General features: G+C 35.8%; 1 long non-coding RNA gene and 1 pseudogene across 1 annotated transcript in view; one reads left to right on the forward strand and one right to left on the reverse strand.

The window, feature by feature from the left end:
• The window catches only part of LOC107501726, a 108,153-nt gene that overhangs the window by 43,851 nt on the left and 46,621 nt on the right, over positions 1-17,681 (forward strand). The window lies entirely within an intron of this gene.
• Positions 10,487-10,605, reverse strand: LOC118608441 (annotated as a pseudogene).

The following is a 17,681-nucleotide window of genomic DNA, read 5'->3' on the forward strand; positions in this document are numbered from 1 at the left end:
TGCTGTATTTTTTCCCCTTAAATTATTTTCAAACTTAAATCTGAGATGCTTTAAATTTACTTGGAAAAAATTTGATTCTTTTGAGGCTTGTTTTTAAGCTTCATTAGATAGGAACAGACCAGCTATTATTCTAGGACTAATTTTTGTCTACTACAGGGGCAATACCCTGCCTGATGCCATGTGAAATAGTTTTTCAGTCTGACTTGTGGGAATATGAAATGTTTCCTGCCTTGTGCGAGCTTCAAGAATTGTCTGGTGGTTCTTTCCCCAGCCTCAGATAGTTTCCTCACATTCATGCACTGTTCAGTACTCAGCTAAGGAGTTGAGGGGACCCTCTACAAGTCTTTGTGGTTGTTTCTGTGCAACAGTCTCCTTTCTTATATTCTGCCCTGAGAACTCTCGCTGTGTTTCCCTCCTTATACTCCCATCTCTCATCTTAATTTAGGGAGGACACTGGATTCCGCCTAAATTCCCCCTGTCTGTGATTTAGCTTGAAATCTTCCAGGCGGTAAGTCTGGACAATCATACAACTTCACCTTCTTTCTTGTTTTGCTGTACCTGATCTCCATTATGAAAAAAACATTGTTTCGTGTTTTCTCCAGTGTTTTTAGTTGTTTTTGCCAGGAGGATAATTCTATTCCCTGTTACTCCAACTCAGCTAGATGTTTCCTAAGATGTTATTTTATTATTTAACGTTTTATTATGAAAACATTTTCTGATAAAATTTTCTGTAGACATGTCTACAGAAAAATTAGCATTCCCACCATTTTCCCCACCCTCTATTCTCTTAAAACTCAATTGCATTCATGCTTTTCAGGGAAAACAGTTTGCAACTGGTATGTTCACTTACAAATAATTTATATTCATGTAAAATATATGCATGCATACATCATATGTATATATAAGTAGCTATATACATATATACGAACATTACATATGCATAAATATTTTGACAAAGTGAGATATTTATTATTATTTTATTGTTCTATGTCTTTGATTTATTTTGGTTTATGCCATACAGACCCACCTAATTGTTTTAATTATCTGAATAGAACTCTATAGTATGGATGCGCCATCAAAAATCAATTTATTTTCCAGTTATAGATGACATACAATATTATTTTAGTTTCAGGTGTACAACATATTGATTTTACATTTCTATATGTTATGAAATTGATCACTCCAATAAGTCTAGTACCCATCTGATACCAAACTTAGTTATTACAATATTATCGACTATATTCCCTGTTCCGTTCTTTACATCCCTGTGACTATTTTTATAACCGGCAATTTTTAAATTTAGCTATTCTTTTAATGATGTACATAAAGATTTTTACCAAATTTTTCTTATTACGAATGTTACAATGGACATTTTTGGATCATATGTGCTGGTACACATTTGTTATCATTTCTATAGAAAATACTCCTAAAAACATAATGCCTATTTTAAAGTTTGATAGAAATTGCCAAAATTTCCTGCAAAGTAGTTGTGCTTTGTACACTCCTAATCAACCGTATAAGAGCACTTTCTATTTCTACACCATTTTTTAAATCAATCCTATGTAAGTAAATTGCCCCTTTGTTTTAATATATATTTACTTAATGAATGGTGAAGTTGAATACATGTTCTTATCCATTTGTAGTTATTAATCTGTGAATTGCCTATTCTTATCTACTGTCTTTTTCAATTGAGCTCTTCTTTTTTAGTTACATGAGAACTTTATATTTTCATTTTTCTTTTATATACATTGTGATTATTTTCTCTCAGTCTTTTATGTTTTAACTTTGTATAAGGCATTATTTGCCATATAGAAATAGTGCATGAAAAATTCTGAGGAAGATTAGACCTCTTTCTCCTTTGTTCTCTTTTAAAAATTCCCCCTCATCCATCAGCTGCAGGACAAAACATTAAAATGATTTACTGGACTTGAGAAAGAGAAAAGCAGCCTCTGACATTAAGGAGCTAGGCCTGGGTGTTGTTACATGCTGGCCTGGCCCTTATAGCTGGACCTTGGTATTCTCATGTTGAACATACACAATTTCGCAGAACATCAGCTTCAAACAAGACCCCTCTGTGACCATGATGGTTCAAGAAATAAAATAATATCACTGCATAATCACATCTGAACATAGACAAAAGAAGAATATTGTGCAAGTTACAAAAAAATGACCACATAGTCCCATCTCCTAGCTAATATGAGTGACTATTGTTTCTTTACCAATTACAGCTTTACCTTTGTTTTAGATTGGCCTCTCAAGAGATAAGACTTATTAAGATACCTAGTCATCCTATTACCCCCAGTTTCTGACTGCATCCAATTCAGGGTAAAACTCTGCTTCCTTAAAACTCAAGTTCTATAACAAGTCCTTTCCATTATCATTCGACTGAGATACCACACAGTTTCCTATGGTGTGTGTTATATCCCACTGCAATGAGTAATAAACACAACTTGTTCAACTATGTGTTTCCTCTTGGTCTATGATTAGAGGGCTTTGAAAGAATGGTATGGGAATGTTGTGGTTCATAGTCAAACTGCTTTATTTTTTAAAAGAAAAGATCATTTCCAGTCCAATGAAATCCTTTACTGCTTTACTAAGTCACTGCGTGTAGGTCATATAATTTTTTAAACTTTGAGAGATACTATGTACATTAAGGTAAGCAGTAAGTACTGGGAGTCAGTGCACTGTAGTTGAGAAGTTCACAAATTTCTACATTTGACGTGAGAAGATTTGAATTTGCAACATAACTAGCAGGATGGTTTGGGGGAAATTTCTTAATTTCTCTGAGCTTTGATTTCCTTATCTGTAAATGGAGATAACTCTTATAAGGTTATGAGGATCAAATAATGTAAAGAATATGAAGTCTTTTGTAAACTAAGCCTTTTTAAAAAAATTAGTGTTACAGCTGGAAGGAAACTGATTGAATGCACATCACTTTTCATCACCTCATTTTATTAATGAGAAACAAAAAACACAGAGAAGTATCTTAGGTCATAAAGTAACTTTGGGGCTTGATTTAAGATTAGACTCCAGATCTTGTGACTCCTTGTGTCTAGCATAGCATCCTTTCTATTGCATATCTTTTCTCTGTTACTTTTTATTTGCTTCTCTATAACAAAACAATGTATCAAATTATTTTGGGTAGATCACATTGTCTTCTAGAGATTAACTCCTCTGAATCCCCCAAACAATTTGCAATATTAAAGGCTTCTGGGTATTTATGAGATGATGATTAAACTACAAAAATGCATTTAAAAGATAATCACAAACTTTTTATATCTTAGTGATTTTTATCGAGTTACTCCCATTTTCTTTTTATTTCTTTTCTTTTTTCCCTTCCCTTCCGCCTTCCGCCTTTCCCCTTCTCCTTCCCCTTCCCCCTTCCCCTTTCCCTTTCCTTCTTTTTAAAACATTGATCTTCTTTATCCAACCAAGTTTCAAAGTCTGTTTGATGGAATTTTCACTTGGTTATAACTGGGTGCTATACAATTCTGTTTGCCCTGTAATACAGGGTTTAGAAAAGAAACGAATAATAATCTTGGAACCCGAGGAAAGTATTCTCTTCACTGATTACAAATTGCTGTGTATTTTCTGGTCAGCTCTTTGTTCTGGTTACTTATTCTTTCTAACATGCCTGACTGCACAAATCAGAAAACAGGGATAAAAAGATCTTTTGGAATCTGTATTTTCTATGTTGAAAGCTCAGTAACCATATGGAACACAAAGCTCAGGGCCTTAAGTATGAGCCAGTAGTTTGTTGTTTTTGCTTTCTCCCTTAGCCTTTTGAGCATGCATCCTTTTAATCACTGCTGAAATGGAGTCTTTATTACAGAATGAGATTGTGTGTGTGTGTGTGAGAGAGAGACAGAGAGAGAGAGACGTGAGAGAAGTGAGAGAAGTGAATTGGACATAACATTTTATGCTACAGGTAAAGAAGGCAATCTAAGCTTTTGTAAATAATGGGGAATTTCTTGTGAACTTTCAATCGCCCAAGAATTGATTATATAAACATTTTTTACTCTGCTTTTATCATATTAGAATAAGTGTCTACTATAGCCTTACTCAAAAGGGCTTAGATTATGGGAATTGGCTTAAAGGCAGACAAAGAATAAGACAAATGCTCAAATGAGCCTTTTAATTCCTTCCCTCACTCACTGTTCACACATTTTTGAGACCTATTGTGTGCCTGTCTTTGTTCTCAGCATGAGAATGCAGAGCGAATATTACATAGGTCTGCCCTTATGGAGGTATAACAAAAGTTAACGAAGCAAGACAGCAAGATGGAGAACACCCAAGGCAAGGAGACTTAAGTGCTATCTATTTGATAGTGACAGTTCTCACTCAGTTTTGTAGGTGAGGCATCTCCCATGCAGTCCATTTCACAAACTGAGTTTCCTGATTGATGCACCTCTTTGCCATCCATCGATAGGCTTCAGAATATGCAAGCTGAAAATTCACACAGATGCATTTTTAAGGAAGCCATATCTACATTCCAGGTTCACATATGACATCCCTGAATCAAACATAAATGAGAGATTTATTTGGCTACTGGTGAGAACTTGGGCATAGATAACAGAATATTGAGGACATTTTATAATTATTATGATATTTATTTCCCCACAAATCTGGCAAAATATGTTACTAAAACACCAGAAAATGTAGGGTCTTGTGAGCAGAAAAAAATTACAGAACCCAATAAGTTTTATTGATGAGGAAATTGAACCTCAAGTGGTTAAATGATGTCTCCGGAATCACCAGCTATTAAGCACTAGAGTTGCAAACAATAACAAGTCACATTTAATCCTTCCAATAATCTTTTAATTTAGGCACTGTTCTTATTATTCTTTCAAAAATAAGGTAACTGATATCCAGAAAATACAAGTTACTTGCCTAGGGCCACATGGCTAATAACTATCAGAGCCAGGATTTCACCCTGGAGACTTGAGAGTCCATACTTTTAACCCTACACTATTCTGCCTCTCCAAGAATAACTGTCACCATTTCCTGACTTTTCTTTATTCAGCCTCTCCCCATTTACATTTGCTTTTTTCATTATACTGCAGTGCTAAATACACATATGTACTAATACACACATTCTCACTCACACACACACACACACACCATAAAACATTTTAAACATAGGAATGTGTGTATATATCTATATCATCTATGTTTATATTTTCTTTGTTTCTCGGTGTGTCTGCAGAATCACGATTGATAAATGAATCAGCTCAGAGAGCAAAGACACTGATTCTTTTTTATCATCAGCCAGAAAAAAGCTTCCTTTAGGCATTCTAAGCAGAAGGCAAGATGAACAGGGTGCTAATTTGCTCTAGCCCCATCAGCCTGCTGTCTTTTGTTGGGGGCCAAAAAAGAAAGAGGTTAGATTGTGCATGACAATATGGTCCACTGGCCTGATTACAAGGCTCCAAGAGCGCTTTTGCAGCATGAACATATGGACATTTTACAATATTTACAAGGGGAAATGTACACTGATTGGCATACAGGTTACAAATGGTTTTGTGTTAGAAGCCTCTTCAATTTCTTCCCATAGGTATTATTGCTCATCATCATCTTAGACATAATTTAATAATTTTAAGAAATATTTTACTTAATTATAATCTGAACTATGATTTTTCTAGAGAAAAATATAAGAAATAGCATTAGAAAAATAGTTTAATGGAAAGAACATTGGTCTTGGAGTCAAAAATCATAAGGTCAAGGCTCATTTCAGCCTTGCACATTAATTACCCCTCCTTTATACCTGGAGAAAATCAACCCATCAGGCACCCTAGTTTCACTTTAAGTTAAAGTGAATTTGACTTTAAAGTAATGCTTTCAAAACTCAAATTAGGTCTCAAATACTGCCTGGAATTTCAACTGTTTCTCTATAACAAGCTCATTTTTCCACTCTCTGAGACCTCATTTTTTATACATTCTCCCTTCGTAAACTTTATATACCACTCATATCCCCTTACTCTCAGTTCTGTACCTCACTGAGAAAGTGGAAACTGTGGAGAGGAGCCTACTCCATCTTTTGTCTAAAGGGCAGTCCCTTCACAATTGCGCTGAATCCCATACTCTTTCACCCGCCCAAGTGTTTTGCTCTTTCAGTTACACCCTTTTTCTTTTGCAACATTAGTTTCTCCTTCTCCATTTCTGTTAGCTTATGGATATTACATTCTATCTTCACACTATATACCTCTCCATTTTTACTCTAATTTCTCTGCTCTCCTCACTGGAAAAACCACGCAAAGGCTATTGATTGCATTTCTTCTTCCCATCAATCCCGTTTCTCCTTATCCTATAACGGACTTCAGTTTATCCACTCCACTGATTTTGCTTTTGTCAGGGTCACCAGTGACTTCTGTGTGCCTAACTTAATGATCAACCATCAGTCTTTATCTTACATGGTCGGCCACTCTATCTTTGTTTGAACATATTTTCTTGTCTTTCATAACTTCACATTTAAGCTGGTTTTCTTCTACCTCATTGACTTCTTTTTCTTACTCTCTTTTACTAGCTTCTACTTTGTGGGACCCCAAAACCTTGGTCCTAGGTTCTCTACTCTTTTCCTGTATTCACTAGGTCCTACATAATCCTCGATTTTCAGGTTTTTATTCTATCTCTGCACTATTTTTATTTTCTTCATATATAGCATTTATCAAAACCTGATCAGAAATAGTTTGTGGTGGATAAGATTTGAAAGGCAGATTTTTTATAAGATTTTATAGGCCTTATTCAGTTTTATGGACTCTATCTTATAGTTTACAAAGTCTCAAAGATGGTTTTTTTCCAGTAGGTTTAATTTGTGAAAACAGGAATAGCATATGGGAGGCAAAATGTATCATTTACAAAGTTGAGCATTGTAATGCCTTGATATAAGGTAAGCAGGACCTGAATTAGATACTTAGTGAGAATGGTAATGTAACAAAGTAATGGACAATGAAAGACACTAAAGAAGACATGACAAGAGTTGGCAAATGACTGAATATGAGAGCTGAAGAAATGAGTAGTACCTCCCGTGATTCTTAATACACATGACTTGAAGGATAAGGTGTTAATATTGGTAATGAACTCATTTCTCTTGAGGGACTAACTCTAGCATTGAAGCTAAATTTACTCTCATGGCTATACTTAAATTGGAGTGAAGATATATTAGTCTGAGTTCTTTTATGAAATGAGCTCTAAAAACTATTCTTGTAATCAGACTCACCGTTTATTCTGTTTTGATCTTTCTACGGTAGCTAAAGATCACTTTGTGCCTTTTCTTTGTTTCTGGCCAAAGGCTATTACAAAAGCAATGAAATCATGACCTAGTTCTATGGGCAGAAAGAGGACAGTCCAGAGGGAAAACTGATTTGGACCAGCAGATGTTGTTTTAGATATGTAAGGTTTAAGGAAATGTCAAGACTTCCTGGTGGAATTGGCAGTTACAGAGGTGGAGCACGAGCTCAGAGAACACTCTGCATGGTGAATGCAGTCTGGACAGTGATTCACCAGGATGAAATGACCCTGAGACATAGCTAGGAGCAGTGTTCTAAGGATTGAAACTTGAGATTACACTTCACAACCAGCAGAGGAAATAAAGCCAATCAAAAAGACACATGAGTTGTGGCAGAAAGTTAGGTGGGGAAAAAAAGAGAATGAATAGCCAAGGAGACGTTTTGCTAAGCTGAGAGGGGTTGACTATGCTGAGTTCTGGGGAGAGTTCTCAAAAATAAAGACACAGGATTTTGCAGTGATAAGGTTGACCTTGGAGAGTACACTTTCGGTCTAGTGGTAGGAGTGGGAGTCTTATTGAAAAAGAGATGAGTTGATAATGAGGAAAAGGATAAAGAAAAGAAAGGAGGAATAGCTCTAAGGGGTTGTATTTTCAGGAGAAAGTATTTTTTAAACAGCATTATTAAGTTATTTTTTGTTGTGGGAAAATGGTACACATGTATTGTAAAGATTAAAAATATAAAAACATACAAAACAGAAAGTAAAAAAATCACAGAGCAGCAATACAGAAAAATAACCACCATTGTTTTATACACATACTTGCAAACAGTTGTCTATGCATATATTTATGATTTTTTTAGTTATTCGTGCCTCATCTGTATGGTTCAAATCTTAACACCAGACATGAAAAAATAACCTCATTTGTTATTCATATGGGGAAAAGGGAAATATAAAAATGGCATCAATCACACAATATTGCCAATTCATTCTCCCTCTCCATTGGCCGTTGATAGATGACTCATGAGTTGAATATCATTCATCCAATGGGATGAATGTTATTTGTAGTTAATACAAAGTTAATACAAAGTTAATGTCTCTCTCTGGACCATGCTTGGGTTGTATGGATCCCTGTTACCCACCCTTCTTTTTTTCTGTCTCAGGGTGATCGAGAGGAGTAGCGTTTGGTTTGAGAGAATCATCCTGAGGTCTTGGGTGCGTTCTCAGCTTCTGTATCCAGGGCTTAAAACACTTAACAGCAGTCTCTCTCAGGGTGAAGGTTGGTTCATAATTGCATACTCAGAGTAGAATCAGCCTTCCACTGGCTCCTTTCTTTAAGGCTGCCACATCACATGTGAGGGCCTTATGTCTTACTGGCTTATTTCCTCCTAAGGTCCAGGCAAAGAAGAGGGTGTCTAAAATGATTGATTCAGTTACTTTATCATTCTTAGGGAGACAAGTTTAATAAATCAGAACATTCCTCTGGCAGGGTCCTCTTGATCAAATACTGTGCAATATTTTGATTCATGATATGTAAATAATCAAATCATTGTAGCTCTCTGAATACTCACCTTTAACTGTGTTGGACTGAAGAAGAAAGATATCTGTAGAAGAAGCTCCTGTACAGGCTGGAAGCTGTATCACAGTTTTTGTTCTAATCCTTGAGTTTAGGTAATCACAAACAGAACTTTACAGAATATCTTCTATAAATGTATATGCATAAACTATTATACATATAGAATCATACTGTATATTATTTTGTAACCTGCTTATTTTCATTTCATGGTATGTCCACACGCCAATAAATATAGATTTACATTATCACTTTTAATGGCAACATAATCTTCCATAATTTATTTCACAAACATTTTGTTGGTGGCTACTTAGGGTATTTCTAAGATTTTACCAGAATGGGTAACATTGGGGAAAATTTCCGTGTGCATTCAGTTTTTCTCTTGTGCAATTAGTTTCTTGGGCTAATTTCCTGGAATTGTGATTTTTGAGGTCAAACAACTAGCAACATGCTTTGTTGAATGTGTAAAGAAAGGAATGTTTTTATTATTGGCATAATAGTAAGTGAATGTAATTTTGTAGAGTGTCATTTAACAAAATGCAGTAAAATAGAAGAATTATTTTATAATTTTTCCCCTTTATTTATTTGGGTTTATTCTTTTTAAAATTTTATTTAATTAGTTTCAAGTGTACAGTACATTGGTTAGACATTTATGTAGTATATGAAATGATCCCCCTGATTGTTCTTCCTCTCCTCTGCCTCTCCACCTGGCCACTACATTACTGCTAATTGCATTTTCTATGCCATGCTCCTCATCCCCGTGACCATATATCAACTACTAATTCGGAATTATTATAGAATTCTATTTTAAAATATAATACACAGAAAAAGACATAAAACATGTAAAATTCAGTAAATATTTATATAGTGAACAACACTGTAATAACTAACTGAGGTCAAAAAACAGATTACTGTCACCCTACACCTGACTATTGGTAGCATTGCTTCTCTCCCAGTGGTAACCATAGCTTTATTATGGTGCCACATGCATGGATGCACCTCTAAGCAATATAGATCAGGGGTCACCATACTATAGCTCACATGTGGAATCTGACCTGCCACTCTTCTTTTTTTTTTTTTTTTTGGTAAATAGTTTTATTGAAACATAGCCATGCCTCCTCAATTTTGTACTCTCTGGTGGTTTTCATGTCACAATACCTGATTTGGGTTGTTGAGATAGAGACCTTATGGCTCACAAGATCTAAAATATTTACTATCTTTTCCTTTACAGAAAAGGTTTGTTGATGGCTGATATAGATTAGTTTTGACCGTTTGAACTTTATATAAAGAGAATCATACAGTATATAGCCTTTGTGACTTGCTTTTCCCCCTTTCTTCATTATATTTGTAAGGTTCATCCATGGCAGGACATTGTATTCTAATGCTTAAAAGCTGTATTATAGTTCACCGTATTATTAACCTCAGAAAACTATATAAACACTGATTTTTTAATGTCAAGTGACCGTAAGGTAAGTGTTAAATTTCTTCTGATCTGAATTAGCATTGCAATGAATAGCAATATACAATGGATTGAAAATAAGGTATTAAATTTTTTTGGAAAACAATTGCTGATCATAAAATGTTAACATTTATTTGAAAATGCATTTTTTTTAGGCGAGGCAACCCTTAGTTGACCTCACAGATCGTAAGGACCTTGTCAGTTTATAATCCCTTATTTTTTTTTATTTTTTATGCCTACAGCACCTGGTCTTCCTAGGTGGTCTCCCATCCAAATACTAACCAGGCCCAACCCTCCTTAGCTTCCAAGATCAGACAGGATCAGGTTTGTTCAGGGTAGCAAGGCTGTAGATGACAATGCATTTTTAATGGGATTGTTTCTACCCCTCCCATTCACTCTTATAAACATACATGATTTTACTAATTGCTAGAATGAGACAGGGTTCATTATCAATTCTGTCTTTATTTTTTGTTTTTATGGATGAAAGTGCCAAAGAGACTTTTTCTCATAAATAAATATATGATAATAGATGGAGATGTTTTTCTCTTATAGCAATTTCACTTAATTTTTTAAATTCTTTGTGAGGTACATACTCAAAATAATATACTTTATGTATTATACACCAAAAGTTACATATTATATATAATTTTATGACAGCTGCAAATCATTCTTCAATTTTGTTTAAAATAAAGAGTTGGAGATTAGCTGAATTGTGAAAGGATTTGCTACCTAGTCATTAGAGTTGTCCATATTCTCAAGCCTGCTGTCGATATTTCTAATTATGTTCTTGCCTTTGAGGTGGTTTCCTCGACTCTCTCCTCTCTCCTTCCCTCTCCTCTCCTGTCCTTTCCTGTCTTCTCCTTCCTTCCTCTCCCCTCCCCGCCTCACTCCCCTCCTTACCCTTCTCCTCTCTTTTTCTTAAATAAAACACAGATATAGAAAGTACACAAAATGAGTACATGAAAACATTGCCACCCAACATAATATACCCCTACATGTGCCTTGTCCCAATTACCACTCTCTTCTTCCTTCAGAATATGGCTTGAACAAAATTGAGACATCTCTCTGTTTATAGGAAGCCACTAAGTGACCATTAGAGAAATTGAGATCAAAGACACGGACTAAGAAGGAATACATGATAAAGCAAGATCTTGAAGAAGGCAGAAGGGAATAGAATCAGATAAATTCTATATTGTTAAGAAGTGTTTGTCTTAGAAAGGAGGATTTTTTTCCCCTTTTAGCCAGAGAAGGAAGACTTCAAGTTCATTCAGCTAGCATTTAACAAAGACACATTAAGTCCCTATTAATTGGCAATACTGAAGAAAGCACTAGAGAGAGATTTTTGAAGAGAAAAACAAGCTGTACTTAGGCTCTCCTGTTAGATGAACTTCATCTCAAGAATAAGGAGATAAGGTCATAGGTTCTGAGTGAGAGCTGTTTAAGGAAGGGCAGATTTGGACATTCAAAGAATGTGAACAAGATTTCAAAAAGCTGCAGTGTGGAAAGCCCTAAGGAATCAACACATTTTCTTTGCAGGGCTCTGGAAAGAGCCAAGCCTAGCGTTTTGTTTTGAAAGCTAAGCTTGGAATGCTCATATCATACATCACAGTGAATCTTATTGATTCCAGTTTAAAAATTACACCTGCCATGGAGTTGTGCCAAAATATACATAGCAAATTAAAGCACAAAAACCAATAAAACATAACAAGAGCTGAATGCCGCAAACTCAATTGCTTATTAAAAAACCATTAGCCTTAAAATGTTAGCTTGTCAGAAAACAATTCTCTTCCACCACCATCAGCTTTGAAGGTCAGCTAATTGGAAATATATAGAATTAAGACAGGCAGGGAATTCAATAAAGCAGACCCTGCCTTAAAGAAATTTTACTTCAGGCCCTCACTGGTGGAATTAGAAAATTGTCATCAGGCTCATGCCCACAGATCAGAGCTCTTATTAAGTGAGTAACAATTCTGTTTTTTTGAGTTTACCTGTAATAAGTCATATTTTTAAATATCCTATTTGATATAATATTTTAATATGTCTCTTTTAGAGTGCTAAAAAATGTTAGGATACTTGAACACTTTAGAAATGAAAATATCCAAATAAGCTCACCAGTGAGCTTTCTTTCATCTTTTTCTTTTGGCAAGGCAGCTTTTTTTTTTCTTTCAGTTCTTTCTTTGTGTTCTCTGAAAATTAATCTTTGTTTTTGATTTTGGATTTGTTAGAGCGGTGTGATTACTGAGGTCTTAATCAACATTCAAGCTGACTGAAAACAGTGGAGCCTGCTATTATCTATTGTGCTGAGAGAGAGAGATGTTTATTTGCAAATGCTCTGGGCTGTCTGAAGACTTGGGAGAAGAGGCCTTTGAAACTGATGTGAATGGCAGAGGGTCCCTTTACATCCTTAAGGCTGAATGAACTGCCGAGGTGACTTGGGGAAAAGTTATGAGATCATTGAATAGAACATGAAAAGGGATCTATTTTACTTCAAATGTGATACTTTTTGGTTACCACTAACTGAATCATACAGTTTGAATTGGAAGGGATTTTATAAGTCATTCCATCTGGTGATACACTAACACTACTTTCTGTATTGACACAACCCTGGGATGGCATTTTCACCAATCTATGGGAGACTTAGAAATAAAATATGACAGTGTGGAGAGGTTTTCTATGAAACCAGATTTGTTATTAATCTTGATATGTTATTAGTATTCTTTGGTCCTAAAGTAGTCTTTCTTCTATGAGATGGTGGCTGCACATTGTGAGATTTTTTAAATTTCCATGGTTGACAAAATAAAACATTGGTGGTTCCCTAATAGATTTTTATAAATTGTCCTGAATGATGAAATAACATTCTGGGCCACTACACTGGCTTTTAAAGGTAGAGAAAGAGACTGAGTATGCTTCCCACCTTGCCATTTACTATTTGGTTACATCAAATTAAGCAGTCTGTATTCTAAAATTTGGGGCGGGGCTGACAGGAAGCTACACTAGAATTTAGGCAACATACAGTTTGGTGAGTAAGATCTCAGTTTTCCTTCAGCCTTCGCTTCCTCTGTTCTCCTCAGTATCTTTACTTCTCTCAACATTCTACAATGTCCTTCTGGTCCTTATTTTATCTTCCCCCTCAAATAGAACCCAACTTGGGAAACAATCAGCCTTGAGTCATTTATCCAACTCAGATGCAAGGTGAGCATCTGAGTAGAAGTAGAGATTCTGGGATGTATCATCCCTACTCTCAGATTTATTTTCTCATGTGCATCGATCTCTCCCTCTCTACCAGTTCTACATACAGATGGGATCTAAATTCTTACACCACTTTAACAAACTGCAACTTGCCCTGTTCTATATCCCCCTCTAGCTACTCCCTCATTTCTTTTCTCTACTAAACATACTATACCCACTTTCCTTGTTTTTTCCCACTCATTTTTCAGTTCACTGCGATTTTGTTTTTTCCTCATTCAACTGGAACTGCTTTCATCAAAGTCAGCAATAGCATCTGTGCTTCTAAAACTAATGGTCAATTTACCATTTTCATCTTATTCAACTTCTCAGCATCAGTTAATACACTAGCAGCTCTCTCTTCTTCAAACAGATAAATATACTGATTGTTCCACTTCAGAGCCTTTGCACTGGGTTTTCCTTATTCTTCAGTGCTTGCTCTTTCTGATATCTCCTTTAGATCTCCAATAAAATATTTCCTTAGAGAGGTCTTCACTTAATGCCCGCTATAAAGAAGTGCTGTCTATTATCCCACTCATCACTAATACCTGTTCTCTTTTGGCATCTCCAAACTTCCTTTGCAGCACTCTGTTAATTATTTGTATCTTTTACTTAGTGTCTGTCTATCTCAGTAGATGAAGCTATGTGAAGGCATATTCATTACAGTAATATTCATTACTGTACTTCCAGAACCCAACACAATGCTTGATGTGTAATAAATAGCCATTTAATAAAGATTTGTTTAATAATCTGACGGATAGATGAATGCTATTAGTCCCACAATCTGTTTAGTAGTCTCAACTTGAAAATATATGCTAAGTCCATTACACTTTATGTCTGTAATCATTCTAGCATCTGTCTCTTCCTTTCGATCCCTCCAATTCCCTTGCCCAAGTCACCATTGCCTCTTACTTTAACAATTTAATAAAACTCATGACTCATCTTGCCTCTTCTCTTTCCCATCCTATATATTGCAGTTAGGCTTATAATCTTTTTGAACCTCAGACCTTATCATTTTCATATGCAGAAAAAAATGACTCTGCTCTGTTTAGAGAGTTTCTTCTGAACTTTCTATCCTGGCATTTATGGCCCTTGAAGACATGGCTCTAATCTCTCTCACTGTAAGTGATCATGACATACCCTGGATTTACTTCTTTTTCATGTACCTTTCTTGCGGAACTTTTATGACTTGGTGTAGAGTTATTATGCCATTTTAGTAGAATGAGAGCACCTTGAGTTTAGATACATGCTGTTTTCTAATCTCATCACTTAGCACTGTTCTTGATATATAGTAAGGTCTATAAATATTTCTTATATAAATCATTACATACCCCCCTTCTTGCAGTTCTATGTTCAGGATCAAACAGTACAGAAAAATAAGAAATAATTGATTGCAAACCCATATAATATTTGAACATAACTAAAATTAAAATCCTGGATGCTGTATATTTTAAGGCAATGAATGGCTTATTAACTGTGGTAATGTTAAATATTTTTACACGACTAATCCCTATGGCTTCCTGAGCCAAAATAGCAAAAATCTTGTCCTCAGAAACTGTCCAGCTAAAAGGCCATCCAATTAATCATAAGACCCTTAGCAAAACCTGTTGATGCATGTAGCTTTTTGCCAGACAGATCTGCAAGATATAAAGAGCATGATAGCCTCAGGCAGCACACTCAGGAGATGAGACTCTAAAATGTGAAAAAGCCCACTCTGAACATTTCTAGCACAGATTGCTTGCCTGCAGGTCCTGATGTTGACCCCCGAGCACACTGTTTCAGACTCCCTTCACCACCTCCATAGTCCGTCTGGTGATATTCTTGGTAGTTTAGCAAAGGAATTCAAATGACCACACACATACTTCTAAATGTTTTAAAAAATTACCTTTCAAATTTTATAATGCTGCATGAAAAAACTGTCATAAAATTAAAGCTAGATTAGTAGGTGGGAATTTACTTTTGTGGGGGTATTTTTCTTAATATAGTTCTCAATTCTAGCTGCAAATTAAAGTTACCTGGAGAGCTTTCAAAAATTTAGATGACTAGACTCCACCCCTATGTATTCTAATTGGTCTGGGGAGGATCTCAAGCATGGCATGCTTTTTGAAAGTTCTCCAGTTAAATATAATCTCCTGTCAGTGTTAAGAACCACTGTAACTTATTGAAGATTGATACTAAGATGTAGGTTATTAAGGAGTAAAATAATTGATATTCAGGGGATTTTGGTTTTATTCTAACATGTTTTTTTCTCTCATAAAGCTGTAAAGCTTGAGATGTGAGTACTACATACTCAACGCCGACAGTGAATGCCAGTGAAACTCCACCCTCACGGAATATCAATTAGTATTCCATTGGGCACTAGCTGTTTCAGTTATAGTCTTTAAAAGGTTAAGAGAGGGTTGACATGCCAAGTGTAATCTCTCTCAGTTATGGTCTAGTCTCTGAGTATACACAGTACATGACTGACATTTGAGATACTTTATGCTTTATCCTTGCTTGTCTTCTTATCTTTTATTTTCATCTTATGCCATGCCTGATTCTCTTTCCACATTGGATTATGTTACAGTACTTCCAATAATGCACAGGCTTTTGAAGTCTGCATGCTTTTGCACATACTGTTTCTTCTCTTTGGACTCTCTTCTTGTCTGCCTAAAAACTTTCTACTCATCCTTCTATACCAAGAGCTCTTAACGATGCACATTCTAAGTTAGTAAATAAAATATACATGCATGTGTATGTGTGCTATATGTATTCTTAATGGAAGAAATGTCACAGATTTAATTACATCCCCAAAAAAGTGTTTTAAAGACACCCTTGGGGAAAAGGCTTTTTTCTCTGGGTGATCTTGGAGTCAGGTCAAATAAGGAAATCCTTGACGCCTTACATGGAAATACTAGATGTCAAATAAGGAGAATTTTCTGAGAAGAGCCTTTGGAGGATTTTGTATTAGTCTGCTAGGGCTGCCAAAACAAAATTGTATAGAGTAGGTGCCTTAAACATTAGAAATTTATTTTCTCACGATTCTGGAGGCTTGAAGTCCAAGATCAAGGTACTGCAAATTTTTTTTCTGGTGAGGACTCCTTGTTGGCTTGCAGATAGCTACTTACAGATGGCTGTTCCCTTACATGGCCTTTTCTCTGTATGCCTGTGGAGAGTGAGACAGTGAACTTTCTGACGTCCCTATTCCTAAGGACACTGATCCTATTGGATCAGGGCCCCATCTTTATGACTTCATTTAACCTTAATTACCTTTCCAAAGCCTCTATTTCCAAATACGGCCAAACTGGTAATTTGGGCTTTTACATATGAATTTTGGAGGTGTGTACAGTCCTTCAGTTCATAACAGATCTCTAGCTCCATTCTGTCCTCTCAAGTGACTTCTAGGATGCTGGTTTTCACTGTGGTTGTTGGCTGTTGTTTTTCATGGATAGCATGGAATTGGAGCAAAAGTGGTGGCAATAAAGTTATAATGTAACAAAGCTTACTGTTAGTTACATGATTTACTTGTTTTCCTCAATAAATGCTCCCTCAATTGCTATAAGCCTTTCATCAATTTCCATAGTTCCTAAAACATTGATTTTGGTAATGTTGTCAGCATTTTGTGGCTTTTATGGAGATAATTTTCAGAAATCCTAACTCTGCTGTTTTCACTGACAGTCGTTTATTTTAAGTTATTAAAACAGCGCCAACATATCACTCCGATACCAATTTCTGTATCAATTATTTATTGACACAGTGATGGGACTTGACAAACCGCCTCAGATCACGATGGTCTAATAACCATTTATTTCACATGTTACTTATTGGGTTTGGGTTATCTTGGATGAACTTGTTGGGCTCACTTATGCCTTGTGATTGGATGGTTGTTGCCCTACCTAGGATAGCCGCAGCTGTCCTGACAGGCTCTGCTCTATGTCATTCCATATTAGTCCAAATCAGGCATCTTCTCATGGAGATTGTTGTTGATTAGTGTGTGTGTGCGCCTGCATGTGCACATGGGGTGGCAAGAGAGAGAGAGAGGAAGAGAAAGAGAAGAAAAAAATGTAAATTCTTTACCAGTTCTCTGCTTATATCAAGTTTGTTCCTACTTCTTTGCCAGGTCCTGTCACATATACAGAATCATTGTGGGAGTGTACTACCAGAGGGCATTGATATAAGGAGGGATAAATATCCATCACTGAAATCAATTTATGACAGAAATTT

Source organism: Rousettus aegyptiacus, unplaced genomic scaffold, assembly GCF_014176215.1.
Source record: "Rousettus aegyptiacus isolate mRouAeg1 unplaced genomic scaffold, mRouAeg1.p scaffold_m13_p_9, whole genome shotgun sequence".
NCBI lineage: Eukaryota > Metazoa > Chordata > Mammalia > Chiroptera > Pteropodidae > Rousettus > Rousettus aegyptiacus.